The sequence below is a fragment of the Crocodylus porosus genome, unplaced genomic scaffold (genome assembly GCF_001723895.1).
Source record: "Crocodylus porosus isolate Cpor-Errol unplaced genomic scaffold, CroPor_comp1, whole genome shotgun sequence".
Lineage (NCBI taxonomy): Eukaryota > Metazoa > Chordata > Crocodylia > Crocodylidae > Crocodylus > Crocodylus porosus.
The window spans coordinates 32,473,470-32,494,460 of NW_017728915.1; the positions used below are offsets into that span (position 1 = coordinate 32,473,470).

General features: G+C 43.9%; 1 long non-coding RNA gene across 1 annotated transcript in view; it reads left to right on the forward strand.

Annotated features, from left to right (window-relative positions):
• Positions 1-19,189, forward strand: part of LOC109310641 — a 33,862-nt gene extending 14,673 nt beyond the window's left edge. The window contains exons 2-3 of the long non-coding RNA XR_002101279.1: positions 7,095-7,154; positions 18,159-19,189. This is a non-coding gene — a long non-coding RNA (uncharacterized LOC109310641). The remainder of the gene's footprint in view (positions 1-7,094; positions 7,155-18,158) is intronic.
• The last annotated feature ends 1,802 nt before the right edge of the window (positions 19,190-20,991 follow it).

Consider the following 20,991-nt stretch of genomic DNA (forward strand, 5'->3'; position numbering starts at 1 on the left):
GAATTGAACATTGTCAAGTACAGACCAGTCTGACATCCTTATTTCCCCCCCCATAGGTTTTTTTGAGCACCATTTTTCACCAGCCTGCTAGACTAGGAATAACAACTAGTGACTACAAACCTAAACCAAAACATCAGGACAAATTCCTTAACTCAGGCCTCTAACCTCAGTCCATTGTTTGACTTTACTATGGTGAGGATGCCACATCTAGACATAAATAATTTTGACAGAAGCAGTCACCTGTTTAGTGGTAGCATCTTCTTGCAAAAATATCTGATGGAAATGAGAATAGTTTGTAGAATAAACAGGAATTTATGCTGACTGGGAAAAAATGCTATATCTATGCATACATTTCTAGAAGGCCAATATTTCCTATGCTTTGATGAGAAAGCCTTGTGCTTAGCTTGGCCTGTACATTCCCTATGTACAACAAGCCGTGACTATGGTTTTAACGTCCAAAGCCATTCCTTTAAAAAAGGTTTAATCCTTCGCTGACTTCCACATACCTTTTAAACCGATTTTTCTGTAACACCTCGGGGATCACCATTCTAGTGTCTCAAAATGAAATCTCATCCAGAACTGAGAGCGCCCGTCTGGAGCGTTGAAGGGGCTGAGAACGTGTCGTGTTGGCTGTTTAGTGCTAATAACCTTCATAAGATCTGCAGGTTTTCACCTTGAGCTTTTAATCTGGCAACTGCCGTCCACGTTTCATACAACTTATTTTTTTCTGTTATTAAATTCATGTGTACAAAGGGGATCAGTGCTTGAGTAGTTAGGACATGTCTCTAAAGATCCAGAAGCCTGAGTCTGAGCCTTGTTTCATAGTTATACTGAAGGCCACCTCTATTTGATCCAACTGTAAATTGGTACCTGGGCATTGGACTGGGGAATCAGCCTAAGTGACGATTCCCATGCTCCTAGATACAGAAAATGACCTGCTGTAAAAAGCCTACTAACCTGATGAGCCACATATGCTTGGGATGGACCTTTGTCCTTGATCTTTGATACATGTAGTGCTTAGCTCTGGGCCCTGCCCCACTGTGCTTTTGTCCAATGTTCTGGACAGTGTCACCAACCACCAAGTCTTTCTCTATATTTGCCTTGCAAATCACGTATTTGAAACTGAAAGTAATCTCTGTACTCTTGAGGACGAGAGGGTGTTTGTCAGGCCCCTCTTGGCAATGGTAGTCAGTGATTTATGGCCGGCTTTCCCTTGAACAAGACTTCCCATAACACATGACTCTTTATGTGTATGGGCTAAAGCCAAAGCCTCTTTTCTCCAACTGAGCATACTGACACTCATTCAGGAGTGGTTAGAGCTCTTGATACATATGTTGTTGATCTCCAGTTTTGAGCATATTGCTGAAAGAGGAATGCACAGATGCACAGCATTTCCATTTTTTTAATTGTTCAGCTTTAGCCACTCTGGCTTTATTCAAAGTTGCCTAGCTTCACTAATCATGTTGTTCTTCTGTTTCCCCCCCCCCCCTCACTAGAATCAGACTGTCATCTATATAAACTGTAATATTCTCCTTTCCATCAATAGTTCTGGGTCTCAGCCATGAGTCTGGTTTTTTTTTTTAATTGCTCCAGTCATTTTACTGTCCTCTGTACACTGGTGGCTTTCACCTGTGCTGCTTACATCTGAGGCACAGTGCAACCAACTGATGGCAGATGAGAAAAGCTCATCTCTAGCTGAGAACTGCCAACACGTACTTACAAAAGTACACTCAGGATTAGGCATTAAAGTGAGAATTCACAAAGGGCATTGTTCTAGCTTCACAGGAGGGAGAAGTTATCAAGGGAGGTTCCACTTCTCTGAATGCAGATCTCTTTTGCTAATGAGAAAAATATCAGAGAGGCTGAGTGATAGATTAAAGTCAGCTTTATTAATAAGATGTGCACAAAAGCCTACTTGCAAATAAGGAAGGTGGGAATTCTCTCTCCAGCTTGCAGGGGAGCGGAGGGGAAGAGCAAAAGTAGGTATCAGCTGCCCTTGAACCACCCAGAAGATGGGCTGCTCCTGGCACAACGAGGTCTCTGAAATTAGTAGAGTAGCCAATGGGGTTTCTCTACATGCAGTGAAATGTCCTTGCATCGTTCTGCCTCTTTTCCCAGGCTTAGCCACACCCCCAACATACCCGGGGAAGACTGTGAGAGGTGAAGCATAGCATCACCTGCCCTGATCTTACAGCCTCCACATGCATTCTGTACAGACAATTTCCATCTCCTTAAAGGCCCCCTCATGCCTCCACTTCAGGGTCGAGGACCTCATCAGAGAATTGTACCTGCCTTTAAGAACAGTTCTGCAAATCCAAGAAGGGGATGATAGGCACAGCAGCCTGGCTACGTGCCACTCGTTATCGCTCAGAGGTGAAGACAAGGGAACGAATGTTTTCACTCGCCCTAAATACCTGTGTGAATACTGCAAAAAAAACCAAAACAAAAAAAAACACTGCACAAATGGTTGCTTGAATTTCAATCTGAGCTTGCTCCAGTTGCGCTAGTGCAAACTTGCAGGCTTGGTTCTTGCGCCTACCAAATTTCAAACATGCATGCCTGCTTTTCTCTCTACCTCCGGCACATTTCAGATAGCCTGGGCGAGCTACCTGATTCACTACAGGAACAAGAGTTCCCAGACATTTCTCCTGGCACTAAGGCAACTAATAAATGAGCCTGACAAGGATGCAGCCCCACCCTTAGCAAGGGGGAGAACTACTCGCAACCACAATTATATTATATGTGATATCCAAAAATTACAGAGCAATAAATATAATGCACTTGGGTGTATGGTGTAGGGGATGGGAGTAGGGCAGTGCCTAACCTAGCAAAGGGACACAGCTCCTGGAGTCCCAACACAGAAGCAGTTAAATGAGCCAGTTAGCACCTGCTGGAAGGAGGGCAGTGCATACGCTCTGCACGACATATACGTTCCAGTCAAGAACTCAGCACCAAGGCACGTGCTACGTGGAGAGCCTAAAGAGGAAGTAAAGGAGTGTGCAGCCCTGCTATGAGAGATGAACCCCTCCCACAAGGGAGAAAGGCAAGCCAGTTGTGAGCAGCTGGTAGGCATCCCACAAACCAAAAAAGGAAAAACGAATTGCAGATCGTCGAAAAGCGAAAAAGCAAATCGTCCTCCCCCCAAAGTATTCGCACTCCTGCCATTCTAGTGTTCGTGTTTCGTGTCAGGGGAAATGCTAAATGACCCCATGTAATAATCACCCTTGGACAGCTCCATATAGCTCTAGCCTAAGACATGCTCCCATTCAGAGTTTTGCATGGTCTTCATTACCTTGCAGGTGCCAAATTCAGCTGGGTTGCCTGCTTTGTGTCTCAGGCTGGCAAGCAAGCCAAAGCAAGCCATCTGGCGGAGCGGGGTAGATGAGTGTACCTACATGTGTGCATACATATATGATAACAAGCACTCGAGACAATCCCACAGGTTGTCTTTGATGATTTGAACTATTTTCCTTTGGCCACAGACTCCCTCTGGCTGAGGTGATGCTGGATTCACAGCTCTGCATGGGAGCTGAAGAGCTGGTTAGATATATTAAAAAAAACCAAACCCAAAAAACCCCCAAACCATGACGTGGGCACAGCTGAGTACTTTCTTAGGGAAGTGCATTGGTTTGCCTGACTTCCAGAGTTTCTGACATGGCCTAGAGGGTATGCTGACCACCAGAGAGAGTGGCTCAGCAGCAGTGTCTACTACAGAAATACAAGCGGGGACTTCGGGTCTGAGGTCTGCATGACACACTGTTGTTCACCGCAGTGACCAGAACAATGAAAACAAGCAAGCATGTGAAGGCTTGCTTGAAAATAAAACTTGCCTTTCACTCTATTATCATTACCCTCTTCCCAGCTTGCTTCTCTGCCACCCCCACCCTCCTCTTATGTGCAATGACTTGGTTCATCGGTCCCTCGGGCCACTCCTTCTGGGTGTGGTGCAAACTGAGCTGTGCTTCCCTTGGGCAGTGATGTGCTAAGGCTTCAGGATGCGCTGACTCAGTGGGGCAAGGCTAATTTTAAGCAGCAGTTCCAGACAGCTTTGCCTAGTGCAAAATATACCTCTGCCAGACAGACCCAACCACTAACTTCTTTTCTACACAGACTCTGGAGCCTGAATAAAGCAGATCTGGCCGTGCCAGAAGGCTGGCACAGCAATTCAGGGTGCGGGCAGTATAAAAACGGACCTGCCTCCTCAACATCTGGATCAGCTGGGAGCTGGGCACAACACGTGCCATTTCCCAGCGCAGCTCCAAGCACCTCCAAAACCTGCTATAATTAATACGGGCGGTGGCTACCACGATGGGACTCGAGGAAGAATACGGGCACCCCAGGCAAACCCTGTTCCCAGCCAGACTTGCCATGCCAATTCTGTGGCACCAAAGGTCCCCGGTGTATGCTCTCAACAATACGCCCTAAAAGCTGACAGATTCAGGTGACTGCAGACTAAATGAGGGCAGGGGGCAAGCTCCGAAGTCCAAAGCAGTGCCCACAGAAGCAGTCCTCTCTTTTGTAAAGACACTGCAGCTGACACGTTGCTGCTCGCTGCCAGCATCCCTTGGGAAGAGAGGTGCCTTTCAGGTAGACGAGCTTTTTAGAGCTTTCTGGGCCTGGTCCCAAGCCTGCTGAAGTAGAGGCGAAATCTTTCCATTGATTCCAAGAGATTTGGATTAGGCCCAAATGTGAAAGCCAACACCATAAACTCCACCTGGAAGCCAATAAGCAGCCAAGTCCAGGCCGTGGAGCATGGGTGTCATGCGCTCGCAGCAAGCTACCCTGCTTACTAAGCAGGCTGCTGCATTCTGCATCAGCTTCAGTCTCCCAGTGGATTTCAGAGCGAGCTCCTTTACTGCATTGCAGTTGTCTAAGTCTTCAGGTGACAAAGACAAAGGACATGGATAACTGTAGCAATGACCAGATCCAACAGAAAAGGTCATAACCCTCCCAGTCAGGAAGAGATGGAGAAAAAGGACAAATATCAACAAATGAGTAACGTCCTGTATACAGTAGTGGGGTGTCACTGTTCTTAGCCAATTATGCTAAATGCTTCAAAAATCTTTTATCCCCTCACAACCAAATGGAACAAAATGATGACACAATGGTCTTAAAGCTTTAATCAGCAGGTCAAGCCAAGCCTTTTATTCCTTTGTATGTTCCAGTCAATGGAAAGTTATTGCTTAATTAACCCCCTTGAATGAATACCTGATAATTAATAAACCTATATACTGTACCCCAAGGCTTTGAGTTTAAGAAGTCTCCTCTGTTCAAGTATGAAAAAAAGAAAACATGCTGAACTAATGGGAAATAATTCTGGTAGAAGGCAAACCAATTAGGATTAGTGAATTCCATTTCATTTAAAGTTCGAAGATAGAGAAGTAATTTATCTAGTAAATTAATAGTGTTGGTGACTTTCCTAATATATTAGCAAGTCTTTCGTATCATATTAGTGAAAACCAAGCTGGCTAATACAATAAAAGACTTATTATAAAGGTATGAAGGTTACTAATGTGATAAGATTTTTTGCATCCAATTAGTATTAAAAGAACATGTTTCTAAAATGGGTTTTTATATTTATTTATATCATTCCTGGTGCACGTCACAAGCCATATTTTATTTTAATAAATTAATTCTCCTCCTAACTTGGGAGTGAGTGTACAGGGGACATCTCCCCAGCCAGGAACTGTGCATGTGAAAGAGTGTATATATGCTTGAGTGCATCTGTATTAAATGATTCAGATGTTCAGGGTGTGGCTTCATTGCTTTAGCAAATGTGAAGCAGTTTGATATTTTTCTAAACCTGGGCAAGCTACAGATTAGGCTGCTGTACCTGACTATGCCAAAGCCAAAATGCTTCCTAGAAATTACTTTGCCGTTGGTCATAACTAGTCCAGTTTTGTGCCTCCACCAGTTACTGTAATTCACCTCCTTCAAAGGAAAGTGAAAGATCCCAATAGCACTGCATTTGTGGAATAAGTTACTCGGTGGTGTAACTAGGGTGGGATGGATAGTGCAACTGCTCCAGTGATGTGGAGGGTGGGGGTGGAGGGGGGTGGAAAAAAAGACTGCTACTGCAGCCACACCATTGCACCAGAGCACGGAGCAATCAGAAGTTGCCACTGCCCCTACGTACAGGAGGACCCAGGTGCCTGGCTATGTTGTTATATCTCAGACTACCCATAAATGGTGTTTCTGCTTAACCTCCATTAGCTAGAGATTGGGCTATGGTATGAAGCTGGAGGAACAATATGGAAACCCTGTTTCTACAGCTATAAATGGATATTTCTATATCTTTCCCAGATGCTTATTTAAATCCTTACCATTTAATACCTTTAATCCAAGCATTCAGAGGCAACCTTTTCTGGACCCTGCTCAGGTCTTTGTCTCATCTTGAAGCAATGGGTTCCAGAGTCCATTACATGAAAAATTACTTCCTGTTGTTACTTTAAAAATCTGCTGCCTTTCACATCACATTCATAAAAAAAAAAAAACACATGAACTCTTGTGTGAGCTCTCAGTTACTTCCCCTTTGGTTTTAGTTGGCGGGGGGGAAAGAGAGTTTTGTTTTTGGTTCTAATTGGACCAAAGACTATAGCTGGTGCCCCAAGCCAACCTTCCTGAACCTGAAATGAGCATTCAACTAGGTTTGACTTGGAGGAATGAACAAAAATGTAGATCTGAACATACTTTATCTTGCATTTTAACAGTACATGTATGTTTCTGTCTTTAGCTTTGTACCAGGTTTAACCTTCTCTGCTGAACCTGTGGAGTCTGTAGCTCTTATCCCTGGAAATAAAGCTTTCAGACTCCCATAAAACCCCTTCATATGGTGTTTGCACTGAGAGTTTACAGAAGAATCAGAAATGTACACACAGGTGCTTAAAGATCAATTGTATTAGAGAATATAATTGGTGCTATTTTTCATCTTTAAAGTTCCTGCAAGGGTAGTTTTCCTAGGCAGATTGAATTAGTAAAGTAGAAACAGATGCAGTCGATTGTCCATCGTTCAATTAGAGCTATGGGTTATAAAGACTGATCACAATCAAGGGGGTTGGTAATAGGCAAAGATATATTCCTTCTTTGTTCCATAGGAATCGGTGCCGCAAACTGATGATGAATTTTATTTGCTGAAGACCCTGGAAATCCTGAAGGTTTGGATTGCAGTCCCATTTCTTGTTACTTCACTTACGTTAAAAAAAAAAAAAAAATACAGTGAACCATTGGATCCTTGCCTGAAACACCACCATAACTCCAAGCCAATATAGAAACGGTGGAAATTGGAAAGATCTGAGGTGGGTGGCAAAAAAAAGGGTGAGAAACATGGCAGGATTTAATACAAAAAGTGGCAAAGATTAAGGTTATTCCACTAGGTTAGAGAAGCTGATCGACCCCTCTTTTTAAATGTGTCCCATAAAATGAGACAAGGAGAACACTCAGTGTAAGAAAAGGTCAAACCTTTTAGGAACAAAAAAGGCAGGTGAATGTTATGTAGTCGAGTCAGTCTTTGGTATCTTCTATTACAGGAGATGAAATCAGTTGCTATACATCATTTTAATAAAGAGCCAGGCACTTTTGTCAACAGCTGCTATGCAAGCAGAGGTAATGATAAAGGGAACTATGTTCGTGCATCAGAATGTGTATTTATTGCCCCCACGGGTCAGGAAGGAATCCAGGTCCCCTACACACCACAACGTAAAGTTGACTTGAAGTATTTGTTGCCATTCACTGAATTATTAGCTATCGATTTACACATTGCATTTACAGGTGAGCCTTGGACTGCAACATATTGAGCTGGGGCAGAGCGGCCCTAGCTGGCAGGGTGCCCAGGGCATCAGCCCAGGGTTGCTCCGACTTGGCTCAATGTGCTGTGGAGGGGCTGGCTGGGGCACGGGGGTGCTCCCATTCAGGGCTAGCCAGCAGGCAGCCCCCACACTGAAGCACCCTCGTGCCCCAGCCAGCCAGGTCAACATCTACACATGCATTTCTATGCATGAAAAGATACTGCAGTAAAAGGCAATTCTGCGGTAAAAGTCTCATGTAGACGCATCGCTGAGATGTTAGCTTTTCACTCAGTCCTACCAGTGGCCCTCTTGTGTTCAGGTAAGACGTCATTCCCGTCAAAATTCACTGAATATGGCTCTGATGCTCTTGTTCAGAGGCTTAACAGAGGATTTCAGTTTGGGTCTGCCAAGTCCAGGGTCCAAATTATGGGGGAGCACAGTGGGGTGAGCCCCTGTATAAGAGATGAGAGCCCCCCATGGACCAGTTGTCAGAGTCATAGATTCATAGTTCTCCCCCTTCCCCCCCGTAACATGGGTTCCCCCCACCGCAACCGCCCAGAGCCCATGCACCTAGGCACACAGCCCTCAGCCCACAGCCCAGGCGGGGGTGGCGGGTCCTTCTGGCTGCCCCCACCACTGGCCCCAGCCCTATGGTACTGGTAGAGACCCATGGACACAGCCCCGACCCAGGCCAATTTTTTTTGCAGACTCCCCACCCCAAGAGTCAAACCCTGGTCGAGCCATGATTTTTCACAAACACTGAAATGACCTACAGCTTAAATCATGTCAATAATCAAGACACAGAGCATGACACAGGAGCATAAGATATGAAGGAGTAGGCTGAAGGAGGGGAGAGAAAAACAAATAAAGCCAGATGCATAAGCAGGAGCAAACTCGAAGACTTGTGCAGGGTCTTATTGAGCCAGAAGCTGGAGGTCATGAAGCTCAAGAGAAAACTAGTGAAAGGAATTAGGCAGATGCGTCCCAAAGAAGTAATTTCCAGAGACGTGAAAAGGGAGCAAAGTTAAAAACAGGAAGAAGGCTAGATAGGAGGAAGTGGGAATAGCTGAAGTAAGGGATAGTGTTGCTGGGGACAATGGTCACAGCCAGAGGACTAGAAAGGACAGGGATAAACTGGTTTTTGAATTACTGTAGTCATCCTGGATGCAGGGAGGGAAAGAGAAAGGGACTAAATATAGGGTGCATCTACACATGCCCGGGACTGCATGTTTGGTACTGCACCGCCTTGGAGGTGCGCGGGTTGTTTTTTTTTTTTTAGACACTGCGTGACTGCTACAGTAACATAACATCTCATGTGCACAAATCCACCAAAACTATCTACCTGGTGCCTTGGGAGGATGGTGGAGTAAGGGAAACTGGTGATGAAAAACGGAGGACCTCTTCGAAGAAAGGCGAGGAGTTTCCTCCACTGTCTGAATGTCATCTGACAGTAAGATCAGGTTCAGTAATGTTTCTATGAACATTATCTGACTGAATGAGCTGCTAGAAAGAGAGAAAGGGAGAGGAAAGGAGTCCCAGAACCAAGAACTGGGGACTTGGAAGACGAGCTGATTTCAGGTGTAACGTGTGGGGACAGTAGGTGAAAATCTGGGAAAATCCTAGCAGACTAGAGACAGATCTCCGAGGGAACTTGGAGAGCAGACGAGGTACAGGATACTGCTACTGGCACAGATGCTGGCCAGGCAATTGGAGAAGTTAAAAGATACATAAGGAGAAGAGAGTCATGAAAGCTTAGGAGGAAGAAGAGGAGGAGGAAATGACTGACTGCGTAACCCTGCACAGAGATAGGAGGCTGCTGAGGCTCCAGAGGTCATGGAAACAGCACATGCAAGGGTGGATTGTGGGGGAAGGGGAAGAATGAGAACAGTCATCGGAAATCAGATGATTTGATAGAGAAACTTAAATGCAGAGGTCAAAAGGGAAAGCAGGGCTTGGTGAAAAATAAGCCAAGGGAGCACCCTAGCCTTGTTATTTTGCTCTTGGAGCCCTTGCTCTAGCAGTTGCTAATGATAGACAACGCAGGAAATTACATTTGTATTAACCTCTAACACTGATGTAAAAATAGGCGTAATGCTATGTTTGTGGTGATTAATGCAGTGTGAAAAAGATAATTAAATGAGGCCTCGTTTACTTTTGCTTTCTATGCCTCACTGCTACAGTGGCTCCTGCTCAATCTCCTTGGAAATCTATTAGGTTTTGCTACCATTATTTTATCACTTCTCCTGCATTGAGCTAGACACACCCACCCGGAGCTGTGGGTTTCAGAGACTGATTCCCGGGGGTTCTGCATTACTGCAATACTGCCTGCTATTTTCTGCTCCGAGTACGTGACCACAGCTATGCAGCGGCTACACTTAACGCTTTTACTGGCCTTACTGGTTTTATCTCCCATTATATTTAACACCACCATCACCACAACCACCATCATCCCTCACCGCGAGAGCTGTTTGGAAAAAAGCACTGGAGAATGCAGCTCCGTAGAAGTTGAAGCACTCAGCAAAACGGAGTCAATTTAAATGAAATGTAATCTCTGCTATAACTGGAGAACAATTTCTGAGAACACCCCAAAAGCTTGAAACAATTTTGCTTGCTTTAATTTTGAAATCGTGTCCCAATATTTCTTTTTAAATTTTGGATTTAAAAAAAAAAATAAAGCAATAACTGACGCAGACTTTTTCTGTTTCTTACAGAGACAGTGGAAACGTAGTGGGTTAGTTCCTAACTGAAAAGAAATATCAAAATCTGGGAATTCTTTATGAAACAAATACGTTCTTGTCTGCACGCCTTTATTTAGCACAGAACTAGCTTTACATATTCAAAATGCTTCACCGTACTTAACTCTTTAGTAATCGAGTCTAGTTCGATGTTCCTATAATCCCCACATTTTATATGTGAGGAAAGAGATGGGGAAGTGAAATGCTCCAGGCTATTCAGGGAAATCAGTGTCAGAGGCACTATGAGTTCCCAGGACCTTTTGACAAGCAGACCTCTGTTCACTCTGTGCCTCAAGCCAGCAAAACACCAAAAAGGACACCAACACTAAAAAGGCTACAAACAGATGTCATTTGGGTAGTGGGATCAGCTGTGGCAGGATGCGTCCCAGCGTAGCTGATCCAATTGATTGATGGAGACAGATGTCATTCAGAGCTGTTGTCCCCCAGGATTGGGCCCCTGCTGCTCCAGGTGCCTGTCCCCAATCTGGGAGCACCCTGGGGAATCCTGTGTGTACTATGGTCTTCACTGGCAGATGTATACCTGCAGGGAAATTGCTGGGCCATGGGTCTGCAAGTGTGGAGCAGAGAATGTATGGGCTTCCCTTGCCCTCCAATGTGAAACATGTGCCTAGCAGGGGAATTTCTGGGCCATGTGTCTGCAATTGCTGACCGGGGAATATATAGGGCTCCCTGGGGTGCCCCTGGGTTGGGTTCAGGAACCTGAGATCCTTATCCCATGGGATCAAGCCCTGCGAGTGCCTGCCCAGGACAGCTGGAGAGCCTGGTCAGCCCCAGCTGCCCATGCTTTCCTGCCATAACCAAACAGATGTCCACAATGAAAAGGCAGCGCAAACTATTTCTAGGAATTGTTGCACCACTACTTTGGGGCATTTGGGGTACAGCAAGGGGCATGGATATCTGTTTTTTTGTGCCACCATCATTTTTTTTTTTATGGTGACACATAGATGATGTCTATTTGTAGCTTAACCAAGGCTATTGTCTAGGGCAAGACCCTCAAAACTGCAGTGTCCTTTCTGCCGCGTGCAGTTGCCGCTCAGTTCTCTAGCTGTCTCTCCTTCAGTGTTAGCTACTATAAAAAGGCATTTCCCAGTTGCTTTAGTTTTAATAACATGTGGGTAAACTGATTCACATCAGAGGAACTAGAAAGACCAATTCGGTTACTTTGTGATCTCACGTTATCTGATCTAGCTTGATGTAACTACCAGGTACTTGTTTGCTGTTCTCTGAAGGGATATTACATCATTTAACCACCACAGTACAACTTATTATAAACCGCTTTGACAGCTTGAACTATCTTGACATAAAATTTATTTGGGGGGTGGGGGGACTTCTTTCCGTCTTGGTAACTATCAAAAGCTACATACAGAAGCATGATCTGCTTAACCAAAGACATACACGCCACATTTTTTAAACACCACCCACTGCCCATATACCTCCCTGGATGGATAATAAGACATGCACAAGAAACCCTCAGCTGGCACAGAGTTCATGCAGTTTTTAAAACATTTCCTTTCTTTTTGCTGAGTAGGAGCGCAGGAAGAATAGAAAAGAAGCATTTGGAGTCTTAGCTGTCATAATATATGAAGATATCCACAGAGCTGCAGCTTGGGGAATTCTGCTATTTAATCAATCTTGTTAGCAGGTGGCATGTGAAATAGGTAGCAACAAAATAAATAGCAGGCCATTTAGACTGGCTTACTATGAGCAATGATTGATATACATCAGGAGTTGAGCTTCCATTAGAAATCCTAGAGTTTTATCCAAGTAAACATATGCGCTTTTCATATTGGCACATATTTGTCAACTGAGATGTGTAGAGCTGGTGGCTCTTCTATCTGCAAAATGAACCAGAGCATGGGGCACTATTAGCACTGGCTTCCCCACACTAATCAAGCTAACAAGCTTTGTTCCCAGTTCATCTAAATCACCTCAGCCTTCAGGTCTCTTCAATCCTTGGCCTCTTTTTTGAGGATGCCAGGAGGTAGGCCCAACTGCAGCAAGGCCTTTGGCAAGGTAGATAAAAGTTCACTGGGAGCTGCATTTCACGTAGGTCAAATGTGGTTTCAAAATCAAATGAAAAATCTGTGGTCGGGAAACTGAGCAAGTGTCACGTTTTTGTAAAATTCCCAGCCTGATCAGAAATTCTGGTTTGGACTCCTTCTCTCCTTATTACACATTCATGTGAAGGTTGGAGAATAAAGAGTCAAGACCTGCTGGATTTGGCTGTCTATTGTTGAATCATTTTGATCCACCTCTGACCCTTTTCTTTTCTAAGGGAATGCCTTTGTACAGCTTGGATCAGTGATAGGCAGGCATAGAGTAGGTGAGAACATCATGGGTAGACAGAGGGCCACACGATCCCCTTATTTATGATCTTATCCAAAATGTTAAGGCTAAAGACGAACCAAGTGCACATTGAAGACAAGACGACTTTGAGTGGCAATAGGCAAGTCTCTGCAAATGAGATAAACTGTCTGTTCTTGGCCGTATCTTCCTACTTTCACCCAACCTTGTGTGATCAGAAAACAACCCTTTAGCAAATCAGATTCCCAAATTCCATTCATAGGTTTGAGCTTTGAATCATAGGATAGCAAAGAAAAGCACAGTAGCATTTGGCAATGAAAAATGTACCTTTTTAAAAAACGTACGTTTTTCAAGATCAAGCAATACCTAGTTAATTGATGCTCACCCTTGATATATTTGCAAGCTGCCACCAAGTCCCCCTGAAGTCTTCTCTTTTCCATGGGACTGTTCAGCTTAGAAAAGAGAAAACTTTGGCGGGATTTGGTGACAGCTTACAAATATATCCGGGGTGAGCATCAGGGATTAGGTGAACAGCCATTCACCAAAGTGTCCCCAGGGGAAAACCAGGAGTAATGGGTTATAAACTCCTAGAAAGTTTCAGCCCGGATAGAAGGAAAAATTGCTTCATGGTTCATGTCTCCCGAGTCTGGAATAGACTGCCAGCGGGGTGGTGCAGGCACCTACCCCGGAGATCTCCAAAAGGAGACTGGACCCTCATCTTGTCGGGGTTACTGTGTGTGTGTGTGTGGGGGGGGGAGGGGAGTGGGGAGAGGGAGGGCTAGAAAACTTGGGACTAGAAACCATGCCTGTTCTCCTGGTTTGCAGATGAAGGGGTATTACATCTACTACAGTATGAATTTGATGGACTTCAACAGGGAACCTTACACAAATTTCCTTTTCCAACTCTTGTCCGTGGACGAAGCTACTCAGGCAATTACATGCACCTTCCAGCTCATGGTGCTTTAGAAATATGAATGAATTCATTTGTAGATCACAGCCCGCTCAGATACGAAAACATTAATCATGTATTTAGATGGAGAAACAAAAAAAAACAAAACACAAACCTCAGAGAGATACAGTCACACTTTCAAACATGGTTGCCAAACACTATAGTTATTCTCTGGCAGTGACCCCATCTGCATACTTCCAGTGGGGAAAAAAACCGCTTTGATTAGAAATTTAGCTACCACTCTTATGTCTCTAAGCATGGAATTAGGAATTGGTATTAAATTGTCGCATTTGAAATGGCTGGCCTAAATGACTTGTAGCGATGCTCTGATGCACATAAAGAACCTCAATGGATATTGCTCTTAAGGGCTGTGTCAACGTAAGTGGAAATATCTAGTTTGCAGTGCCTCAAAGCCTTTTGAGGTGCTGCAAAACACAAGTGGTGCACATGGATCTGTTCGCTGTGCTGCATATTTGCAGTGCGGCAGCAAAATTAGATACTGGAAAATCCAGGTATCTAAAGAAACCGTGGGGAAAAAAAGCAGGGCGGTGCACCTGGCTGTAGCATGTGCCGCCTGAAACCAGAGCCTGGCTGGCCAGAGCCGACTTCCATCTGCCAGGCAGGCTCTGCGTGCCCAGGTTATCACCACTGCCACCCCCGGCAAATGCATGTGCACACTCTTCCGAACGTGCCCGAGGTATCTGATGTCAAGTCGTAGGCTTTAACTAGAACTTCTCTATCCTCTCTGTTTCATATGCCACCTCTTTGAATCCAGGGTGGATGTGAAGTAGGGGCTATATGAGCACCTGAACCTGCACGGCACATTCCTGCATGTCCAGTCTCTTATGTTCCCAAAAGTCATTCATAGATTTTTATATTTTTTGGCCAAAGATTTATTCCTTGTCATTTAGATCTGCCTCTTTTGATCTCCTCCAGCAAAATTATGTACGATATCAGCAGCTCATCTATGTGGAATTGGAGAATATATTTGGCATGCTCACTTACAAGGGTTGTTGAAGATGACTAACTTTTTTATACTGCACAAAAGAAGAGACAATAAATAGAGGAGTAGCAAACAGAGCCAGGATGTTATTTCCTTCCCTGCAAATAAGTAAACTATAATATTTCTATTCCAGTAGTGAAACCTGGTACCGAACATATTCATGGGAAAGACATTTAGAGCACTCACAATGTTCACCCACGACATTGATGATGAAGGCTTAAGACAGCACGAATTATAGGGAACATGAAAGAAGCTCTGCTTCCCTCGAAGATGCCACCTGTTTAAACACCTGGGAAAAATTATTCATAGCACTTTACCAATACACAGACAGTAAAGAGCTCCATAGAAGAATTTTTGCTTGCATTAAAAAAAAAAAAATTCTTCTTTCAGGTCTTTGTTCTGGACTCCATCTTTCTCAGCACGCCTGGGATCAGTCAGGATCTCATCTTGTAGTTTAGAGTGAGAATGAAATCATCTGCCTTTTCTCTTAGCTCAGCCACCCGAGTTCAGTGTCTTTGTGCAACTCGCTACCTGACCCTATAAAAGTACCGTGATGCTCAGAGTGTCCTTGAAACTCATGAGCTCAGCCTGTGAGGAGAGAGTATTCCCAAGATCAAACCTCTAATATTTTGAGCTTCTCCTTCACAAAATAGAAGAGTTTGTCTGCTGTTCAGGCATGCATTTAAAATGGCCAAGTCACTGGCATGTAAATGAATGTAGAAGTGAAAAGTACTTCTACATCCTGTTTGCAGTAGAGGTTTTTAGCAGGTAAAACCAGAAGATTTTTTTTTTTTTTTTTTTTTTAAGTCTACAATTGCCCTGTTTAAAGCTAGTTCCAACTGGCTTTCAGTATGTTTCTACAGCTGGTTTGTGAAAACTCATTGCTGATCTCATATGCACGCTTTCACATAATATTATTAATATGTCATCATAGACAGCAGAATATTAGAGTGTATTTTGTGTATACAGCAGCTGGGCAGGTGCTTTCAACCCCCCAGATATACCTAGCATATAATCCCTCTGGAAAGGGCTAGAGTTTAGATGCATCACAGAGAGGATGCCTATACATGCATTAATCCACCATAGTTAGTGCGCATTAAGTTTAGTACCCATTATTACAGATACAACTCAATGCACAGTAACCAGCACTATTGCACAGTAGCACCAGCACGCGCCTTTTTAGTGATGCTAATGTGCAGGAGGCTAATTCTACTGTGCATTAGTGCAATAGGACGGCTTCTGCGATGATAAGCTACTGTGCGTTTAGCATCTCGCATAGACATGCCCTAAAAAGGGTGGGGATAAATCAAACATAGGTTGTTTCAATCCCCTGTTTGCCTGCTTCCGCTCCTCCAAGCCACTTTGGTTCTGGCTTGGGATTTTCCAAGGGATAATGTATGTATGTGGTTCCTTATGCTTATGGAATAGGTTTGTGGCTAATAATAGTATGGATTTCTAATCCACTCTCCCCTTATGTCTATGGCACATGAATGCTGAACATGTAGCCCAAGTTGGGAACTGTTAAAAGTTAAACTTTCCCCTAATACCCCTTTAATCACTCGGTTTCCTCCTGCTTTCTTCTCTCAGGAGAATACCTGGAACCCCGCTCACGTTCCTTCAAAGCAGCAGGCAGCCTTTGAACAAATAGGAAATGACAACTACCTTTGGGGCACGGGATGTGGGGGGATGAAAGAGTGGCTAAGAGCCATAGACTTTTTCATGTCTTTTAAAAGGAAGGAAGAGTAAATATCATCCTGCCTCCTTCCCCAATCTTGTCTGAGTCTTTCCAACTTGTCGTGGCTCTGTTTCCAGCTCTGCCTGGTCTAGTCATCGCTAAAGAAGGGCCCAAAGCAAAGGAATTGCAAAATAGGCTGAAGAATGCATACGGTTAATTTTTAATATTACTTATAACAGTATCAGGCTTGCAAGTGAGAGAGTATATTTGCTTTCCTAGAGAAAGGGAAGATGTCAGTGTAAGGGACAAAACATCCCCTTCTTTTGGCTAGGCCAGAAGCCCAGCCTTTGGGAATATGGTAGGGGGCTGATGGATTTGCCTTTGGCCTGCTGAAGTGTGCAAGAGCATCACAGATTCACAGACCTCTCGCTATGCAGGCTGTCCTCTTGGCATGTCATAAATAAGGACTGTGAGATTTCATTGTAACGATACGCAGCTGGAGGACAGAGAGGCTGTAAAGAAGAAAGTAGGCATTTACACTGGATGCCCTATTATAATTATACGTTATGAGAAAAGGACTAGGGAGAGTAAGAGGCAGGTAGATATAACTTGCAGTGTCGCTGGTTCATATTTTTGGCCCAGGGCTGGAGAGGAAAGCTTCCTTAAACTGCTTCCAAAGAAACTGAGCCTGTGCTTACTATTAGTTAGTGGCAGATGTTTGTGCTCCCTTTTGGAAGATACAGCTTCCTTGGTCAAAATTTGCACCTGTGTAATTTTTTCCACGAGAATGGCAGTACAGATAACAGGTATGGGTCACAGAAATTGTAAGGACTTCATACGCTCCTGCTGGCATGTAACCAGTGACACACGCACGCTGGCTGGCATCCGTGAGACAACGGTGGGTGCAAAAACACGAGGCAGGAGCCACCTTTTAAAAATGTATCTAAAATAAGTAGACTTAACTGTTCTGGCAACTCTGTCCAGCAGATACCTACTGTCATCATCCCCGCTTTTGCAGCGGAGTAACAGCCCAGGACAAGCGCAGTCAATTGTCACCGTCACAGCATCCTCGTGTAACCACTAGGTTTAGGCCACCAGGGCTCTTGGCTTCCTCTCCAACTGATCAGACCATTGTGCTGGCCCAGCTTTTCCATTTTAATTTGCTTTTAAAAATACCCTGAAAGGGGAGAGACACATTATCAGAACAAACAGGACGATTTAGTGCAGGTATTTCATATTTGTTTGCTCTACTGTCGCCAGAAGGTCTTTCGGTCTCCTTGTCATTTTGCTCTCTCTGACCTGAGTAACACTGATATTTATTGCTCATTTTCATTTAGCTCTTTGAAGCTCAATCCACTTAATGATCAAAAAACCTCACACAATTTAGCAGATAACATTGCTGAAACTTGTTGGGAGATTTTAATAAGCCAAATGAACACTGGAGGGGCGTTTGGGCTGGCGGTTGTGTTCCTGGGTGATAAGGATCTAAGTCAGACCTGCTCATTTTGGCACCCCAGCTATGTAGAAGTGTTCAAAGTGGACATACGTTTCGGCAGAGGCTGCTATAATGCTCATCTAAAGTGCCTGTCCAACTATCATAGCATCTGACTGTTCTGCAGTCTGTCGCATTTATCCTCTCAGCTCTCCTGCGAGGTAGAGAAATGCTATTGTTATCCCTCTTTTACAGATGAGGAGCTGATGCAGCTAATGATCAAGCAACTCGTCTGAAACCACAGAGGAAATCTGTAGCAGAACAAGGGATGGAATCTGGATATTCCTCTTTCCCTCGCACCCTAGCGCTGGATCAGCCTTGGTAGCACAAGAAGAGATGACCGTGTTGGCATTTGTTCTCCTGCAAATATTTCCAACTGCAGAAGTATCTACACCAGCCAGATTGTGTAAACCTTGAATGAAAAATTCTCTTTGTGAAATGGCCAGCTGTGGCAAGTTACAAATGCTATTAATATTCTTTTAGTCTCCGTGCTCCACAGTGAGAGGGTAACCCTTCTTTATAAGGAAATGGAGCAACTTGTGAGTAATGGGTAATTTCCTGATATACAAACACTGCAGCCCACCTTTCCCCCTCAGATCTTCAGGCTATGTCTTTTATCATAGGTTTTTCCCCTTGTGGAGAACCACGTTAAAGGTTTTTTAGATAATGTAGGGTTCAATCCTAAACCCACATAAAGCAATAGGAAATATTCCCCCTGGGTACAGATTATGCCACTATTGGAAGAAGGTGTAGCAAGATATTGAATCTCTCTCCGACCTCCAGGGTTAGAAATCCTGCTGTTTTTCACCTTTGCATCAGTAACTAAAGCACCACATCAACTAGCACCCCGCAAAACTAGAAGATTTTATATGAAACCGCTGCATTTTGTCCAGCTTTATTTATGATGCAAGGCCTTCACAGGAAGAATCAATTCCTTATGTAAAATCATCAATAGCTGCCTAGAAAAAAGGCCACGATTATTTGTTCATATTTGCATCATTTTATATACACTCAGAAAGCCCTGAAAAAGGTCGAGTGAGCATAAAACAAAGTTAAACTATATTGAAAACTTTCCAGCCCCCACTCTCCAAGTCAGAACACCAGGGTTAAATCTGTTTCTATTTAGACAAAACCCAACCAGTATTTTTATTATCCTGCCTGCAAAGCGTTGGATGTGCATGTGTGGAAAATGCATTGTCTCTTTAAATAAAAGGACTGTGGCTGGATAATTTGCCCCTTGCCTTTTTTTTTTTTTTTTTAACCATGAACACAAAGTAACCATTTCTCCATAACACTGAACTTTTTGTGGCCTTCCTAGAAACAATAAAAGTATCCAAAAATAAACATCTCGTCAGAATAAATATTAACCACCGAGGCCTTTCAATACGAAGAAAATAGCCTCTGTTATATCATTTCTTCTGTGATAATGCAAAAACCACCCCATGGGGTTAGAAGATGACTGTTTTCAAGGCTTCAGGGTGTCTTGCAATGCTCAATCTGACCAGGCTGCTCGCCAGGCTGGGTGAGTGGTTGTGTCTAAGAGCACAGAGCCTTAATCGCTTTCAACTTCTCTAATTCTTCACATTCCTTCCTAGCAAAATAACTGGCTGCCTTATAATGGCAGAAACATTTGGAGACTAAAAGAAACAAACAAAAAATAATCAATTTTCAAGGTCCACTTGCAGACGGAGGGAAATGTTTATGAAACATTTATTGTTCAGTTTCGGGAGAAAATCTTGTCATAATAGCAAAAGGGGAAGCATGGAAATTTGGAGAGGATTTCTTTCTTTCTTTCTTCCTTTTTTTTTTGCATAAAAATACACCGCTCTACAATTCATGTGATTGACTTTTCCAGCGAGGAGGGGACCTACCCTTTTCCATCTCACCCAGGAAGCGTAGCATTCTTAGCAGTACAGAATCAGTAGCCAGTAATGAGATCTCTCACATTAAAAAGGGTCTATCTATACTACAGTCGAAAGAGCCACAGCAATTCATGGAGAAGTACCTAAATGGGCTTTAAGCTAGCTATCAGTGTAGCCACAGCTCAGTTCAAATGCTTACATAGCCAGGGTAGCTAGTTTAAAGCTACCTCTGCTATGTTGCCGCAAGATGCAGGGACACCTGGCCTACAGCACGGCATGTGCTGAAAAGCCACAGCTAAAAAGCTGTTCTGAAAAGCCACAGAGTAAAAGTGAATCATATTGTAGTCTATCCAGTTCAAAGCTGACGCTATAGTTACTTGAGCCCTGTTGACCCACGGTCATAGCCTCCCAATCCCTCCATCTACTAGCACTGACTTAGGTGGGCTTTGTATTAAGCCCTAAGAAAATATTGGAACTCCAGGCTTTGAGAGCTTGGAGCTGAATTTTCTGGGCCCGAATTTGATGTCTTTCTGTTGGTACCGCTGCCTGTGCACTTCATCAGTGCAGATTGTTATACCCAGCAACTGGAGGAACGTGCATATTCAACCAGAATGAGTAAACGTCCCCACGTGCTTGATATGTCTCTAGATATTGAGCAGAGAATGGCAACTATTGCCTTGGACTCCTGTGAATTTAAATAACGCTGCTTTAAAACTTGACAAATTCTTTCTGAACCGAAGTGAACACCCCACCACAGAATAGATTTGGTCCTTACGTAAGTACCTGTACAATAATCCTCTTTGCTACTGAGAGCTGAGATAGAGCAAATACTCTCACATTGTTTTTGCCCAGAGGGTTAAGCAGGTGACAGTGTCAGAGAGGTGCCTAAAATTCTCTCAGTGAGCTTTGGACATATTTGGTTCCAGTGACTACTGTTGGGTGCAAGTGGAGGATTTTTTCCTGTGTGTAGAAACTTTGCTGAGAAGGGGACCTTCAAGAAGAGACCGTCTGGAAGACTCCTGGCAAAGAAGATGCATGAAGAGAAAACAAAGCAGCATTACAGAAAGAAAGAACTCCAAGAAGGCCCCCCGCATCTTGCCATGATACTACATACAAGGTAAAGAAACTGGTAAAGATTCAGGCTACAGGCCTGAATCTGTAAGGTC